The sequence below is a fragment of the Rhincodon typus genome, chromosome 17 (assembly GCF_021869965.1).
Source record: "Rhincodon typus isolate 14 chromosome 17, sRhiTyp1.1, whole genome shotgun sequence".
In the NCBI taxonomy this organism is placed as follows: domain Eukaryota; kingdom Metazoa; phylum Chordata; class Chondrichthyes; order Orectolobiformes; family Rhincodontidae; genus Rhincodon; species Rhincodon typus.
In genome coordinates, this window is record NC_063348.1 from 17,726,281 (window position 1) to 17,732,276 (window position 5,996).

Below are 5,996 nucleotides of genomic sequence, written 5' to 3' on the forward strand. Positions count from 1 at the left end.
TTATTGCGTGGACGGGGTGTGAGGGATGAGGTGCGGGAGATGTGGGAGACACGGTTGAGGGCGTTCTCGACCACCGAGGAGGGGAAGTTACGGTCCTTGAAAAACGAGGACAACTGAGATGTACGGGAGTGGAATGCCTCATCCTGGGAGCAGATGCGGCGGAGGCGAAGGAATTGGGAATAGGGGATAGCATTTTTGCAGGAAGGTGGGTGGGAGGAGGAGTATTCTAGGTAGCTGTGGGAGTCGGTGGGCTTGAAATGAATATTGGTTTCTAGGTGGTTGCCTGATATGGAGACAGAGAGGTCCAGGAAGGGGAGAGAGGTGTTAGAGATGGTCCAGGTAAACTTAAGGTTGGGGTGGAAGGTGTTAGTGAAGTGTATGAACTGTTCGAGCTCCCTGAATTGAAACCTCTTTGGACCTGGAGAGACCAGATCACAGGCATCCAGGGTTTCCAAAATGAAGATGTTGGTGAGACATTATGTCAGGTGGACAGGATTGGATGAAGACATAGCCATGTGCCTACAGTACCAACAAGGACAAAAATTACCGCCAACAGGTCCCGCACTTTTGTGGGAATGCCCAGGTAAACCCTGGACTCAGTTACACGTCAACAACGTAGGTCCTTTCATGGGCTCAATGTTCTTAGTCATTGTGGACCCCTGCTCAAAGTGGCTAGACGTACATAGAGTTCATTTTTCAAATACGAGGACAGTGATAGAAAAACCATATGCAGCTTTCACAATACGTGAACTCCTGGAAGAATTGGTCACAGAAAACGGGCCATCATTTAGCAGCAGGGAATTTGAGTATTTCCTAAAGTTGAATGATATTCGACATATAAGGACAACTCCATATCATCCATCATTCGATGGTCTGGCAGAAAGAGCTATCCAAACTTTGAAGGCAGGCTTAAGAAACAACCTACAGCTTCACTAGATACCAGACTGTCTCGGTTCCTGTTTGATTACAACCCTCATGCAACTCCAGAGGTAGCTCCAGCAGAGTTGCTATGGGGAAAAGACTCCATACCAGGTCAAATCTGATCTTCCCAGACCTGGGGAGAGAAGGTGAAACAGCATCAAGAACACCAATGCCGGACACAATAATCCATTAAGTCAGAGACACAGTATACTTAAGAGGATAAAGTTTGGTGTGGGAACCCCTGTCTGAAGAAGACAGTCTGAAAGACTCCTAGGTTTCTGAGAGAGAAAAATTCCTCCTCATCTCCATTTTAAATGGGTGATCTCTTATTTTTAAACTGTGTCACCCAGTTATAGTCTCTACCAACAAGGAAAAATGTTGTTTGTCAAATCGCCTCAGGATCTTACATTTCAATAGATCACCAGTCATTCATCTTGTCTCCAGTGGATAGATGCCCAGCAAGTTATATAAGCTTTCCTCATAACAATAAGTCAAATATGATTTTCCCTTTCCCAAACTATGCTGATTTTCTTTATTGCACTATTATTTTTAAATGTCCTGCAATAACCTTAATAGTAGATCCCAGCATTTTCCCTATGACAAATGTTAGGTTAACTGGTTCATTGTTTCCTTTTTCTGTTGCTCTCCTTTTCTGAATACAGGAGTCATATTTGCTGATCGCCAATCTGATTGAACATCTCCAGAATCTAGGAAATTTTGGAAAATTATAATTACTGCATCTACTATCTCAACAGTCACTTCTTTTAATGATTTAACAAAGTCCAGCAGGGCTGGGAACTTCCCTGATTTTAATTCGAATGATTTTTTTCAGTATCCTTTCCCTGGTGGTGATTGTTTGAAGTTTCTCACTCCCTTTCACATTCTGCTTCACAGTTATTTCTGAGATGTTACTTACACCTTCTACTTTGAAGATAGACAAAAAATCTGTTTAATTCATCCATAATTCCTTTATTTTCCATTATTAATTCCACATACATATTCTCTAGAGGACTAGCACTTACTCTGTTCCTTTGTAAATACCTGTAGAAAGTCTTACTATCCATTTTATTCTTTTAATGGCTTTCTCTTATATTTCAATTTCTTCCTCCTTATTAATCTTTGTATTCTGTCCAATTTTCTGACATGCTGATCTTCTGATCTTGGTGTAATCATACGCTTTTTCTTTTGGCTTGCTATTGTCTTTAACTTCCTTAGTTAGTCACAGATGGTGTATTCTTCTGTTCAAATCTTTCTTTCTCACTGAAATGTACATTTTCCAAGTATTCTGAAATTTCTCCTTAAATGTCTGCTACCACAACTCTACGTATCTCTGTGACCCGGTTTCTCAGTTCTCTTTAGTCAGCTGTCTTTGTGTCTCATTATTGCTTTTAATTAAGTTGTAAAACTCTTCTCTCCCTCAAACTGCATATGAACTTCAAATATATTACGATCATTGCTTTACCATGTGCCTTACCATGAAGTCACTAATTAACCTTGTCTCATTGTACGTTGTCAGATCTATTATAGCCTACTGTCTGATTGGCTACAGAACATGCTGTTCAAAGGAACTGTATGAACTCATCATCCAGGCTACACTTGCTAATCTGTTTCATCCAAACTATATGCAGATTAGGATACAGAGGGTGGTATTGGAGGGTTGCTTTTTAGACTGGAGGCCTGAGACCAATGGGGTGCTACAAGGATCGGTGCTGCATCCACTTCCTTTCGTCATGTACGGAAATGATTTGGATGTGAACATAGGAGGTGGGGGTGGCACAGTGGTTAGCACTTTTGCTTCACAGCACCAGGGACCAGGTTTCAATTCCACCCTTAGGCCACTATCTATTGGAGTTTGCACATTCTCCCCATGTCAGCATAGGTTACCTCCAGGTGCTCCAGTTTCCTCCCACAGTCCAAAGATTTGCAGGCTAGGTGGATTGGCTATGCTAAATTGCCCAATGTGTTCAGGGATGTGTAAATTAGGTGGGTGATAGCAGGATGGGTCTGGGTGGGATGCTCTGAGGGTCAGTGTGGACTTGTTGGGCTGAAGGGCCTATTTCCACACTGTAGGGATTCAATGATTCTATGATTAAAATCATAAATGATTATTGCCATACCTTTTCCACAAACTTCCATTATTTTTTCCTCTACGTCCAATCCTTCAGTGTGGATAGTCTTTAGGGGGGACTGTAAACCATTCCTATTTCTCAGCTGTACCCATCCTATATTCTAATTTCCCGGACTAAGGTCATCTCCCTCTATTGCACCAGTACTACCCTTAATCGTTGAACTTGTTGTTTGAAGTTGTTAAGCTGTGTATCTTCCTCTCATGCTCTGACCACCATTTCCAATACAGACATGGGGCCATGCTTGAGGCATTTCACCACTCTGTTGGCATTTACCATCCTACACCTTTCTTGTCAATCACTTGTTTCCTGAGGATGGTGTCTCTCCCAATTCTGCCATTGAACTGACATGACTATGGTGCCACAAAATCCTAATAAGGTGCTTTTTTGTAAATTATTTTTAATCTTCTTGTTCAGACATATTATAATAGACCTCCATGACAAGTGGGATTTAAAGAGGGACTTTCTGTCCTAGAAGCTGGAAACCCCTCAAAATACTTTTAAATCAACCTGACTGGACTTGTCATAATACACTTTTCTGGCAGGCGAGACTTGAAACCAGGCCTTTTGGCCAAAAGGTAATAGGGAAATTACCATTATGTTGTAAGACCCATTCACCTTTTGGATTTTAATTACATGTTATGTCAGATGCCTGGGGGAGCTCGGAATTGGAATCAGGCCTTCTGGGCATCCCAGAGGTACTTTTTTTTTAAAAATTAACTTATTCAGGCATGTTATGACATCTGTGGAGCAGAGGATACTTGAACCCAGACATTCTAGCGCAGAGGTAGGAACATTAGCCGCACACCACAAGAATGTTTCAGCCCAGAGATACCTTTTGGATTTTAGATATTTTCTAATCAACCTGTTGAGAGATGTTATTACACAACTCTGGAGCAGATGGGACTTGAATCTAGATCTCCATCGCTCAGAGATAGGAATGCTAACACTTCACATAAGGGTCCCTATCTTTTGGGTTTTATATATGTGTCCTAACCCTTCCCTAATTAATCTAAACTGCTCTTAATCACAGCTGGAGCATGCATGTAGACATACTAAATTAACAGCATTTATAATATTAACCTCCCTTCACGCTGAGGAAGATCAAGGTAGCCTCGTGATGCCGAACTGCCTGTAATCAGAACAAAGGTGGACATAAGCACAGTTGGCAGCTGCTAATTACGTTTGCCTCCAGTGGAATGCCTGCCCTTGTAGGAATGGAGAAAAACAAGCTCCTGAGTTGGTTTGCTACATTTCCTGAGGTAGCAATGTGACCTAATTAATGATAGAGTGTTGATAAATGGAAGAGGCTGCATTTGTTTGTATGTTATAATTTAAATTGGATAAGAACAAAGAACAATACAGCACAGGAACAGGCCTTCGGCCCTCCAAGCCTGCACTGACATATTTTGCCCTTCCATATTAAAACTGTGAATAGTATTGTGATCCATCCAGTTTGGTTGACTTTTGCATTGACTTGTTTCCTTTAAGTACAACTAGACAATGATGAGGTGAGTGATGCAGTTTTTTCCTCTCCATAAGAGAAGAATTGTTACATTTTTGTTGTGAATGCTGCAGAACTGTGAGCAGTTCACTTGGTCATCAGACCTAGTTGAAATGACTTACAGCCACTGTACACGATAACTAACTTTAATCAGCAGTATAGGAAATTGCGTATCTGCTTAAGATGATTGAGCAAATGCATCTGTCCCACCTAGGTTACCTTCCTTACAGTGTCTCTTGAATTCAGAAATGAAGTTCCACTGAAGATTTTTCTGTAGATGTCTTATAAACCAGGCAATCCTGATTTTTCTTTTTGGTCTGTGCTACCTGTTTGAGTGGAGCTTCTTTTACCAGATAAGTAGGAAACTGTTCAACCTGTGTCACCTCTTGTCCAGGACCAAGACTACCCAATCTCTGTTATCAAGCTGCAGTATGCAAATGAAGTTTGCATGTGCATGCAATCAGAGGCTGAGCTGCAAACTCTTATTGATGCATTCTTAGAGGCAAATGAATGAATGCACCCTAGGCTAAACATCGGAAAAACAAATGTGCTTGACCAACCTACTCCCAAGGTACTGCATCTCAAATATCTAGATCCATGGTGAGCAACTGCACAATATAGATCAACCCTCATACTTCGGGAGCCTACTGTTAGTAAGGGCAGATATGAATGATGAAGTTCAACATCATCTCCAGTGTGCTGATGCAGTCCTGAGCCCTTGGAGGAACAGAATTTTTGATGATAAAGACCTCAAACCTGATGCCAAGCTCATGGTCTACAGGGCAGCAATGTTATCAGTCCGATGTATGCATTGGAAATATGTATACCAGGCACCTAATTGTACTCTACTGACCAAACATAAGCAATGAAATAAAATACCACATCAATCAGTGCAGTACTTGGAATGAATACCAAGGTAAGTAAGCTGAAGAGCTCCTGACAATGCATGACATCCCTGACAAATCAGAGACGAAACTAGGAATAAGACCTCTTCACTCTTGCAAGAACTGATTGTCTTGTCATCATAGACTACTAGATAGACCACTTATTTAGATATGTTATGACCCATGTCTGGGGCATGTGGGACCTAAACCCAGCCTTCCAGTCCAGAGGTAGCAGTACGACCACAACAGCACAACAGCCCTATCATTAACTGTATTTTCTAACCGACCTGTTCAGAGATGTTATTACACACCTCTGGAACAGGTGAAACCTTGAATCTGGGCCTTCTGGCTCAGAGACAGAGACACTACAAGTGTGCCACAAGACCCCTTTATCATAGACTACTATTCTAACTTTGGTGTGGTGGACCAGTTGATTTCAATGACTACCAGTGAGACTGTAGAATGCCTAAATGCACACTTCAGCCATAATGGCATTCCCAACATTGTTGGGTCCTCATTTCACAAGTAAAGAATTTAGCCGTCTCATAAATGATTGAAAAA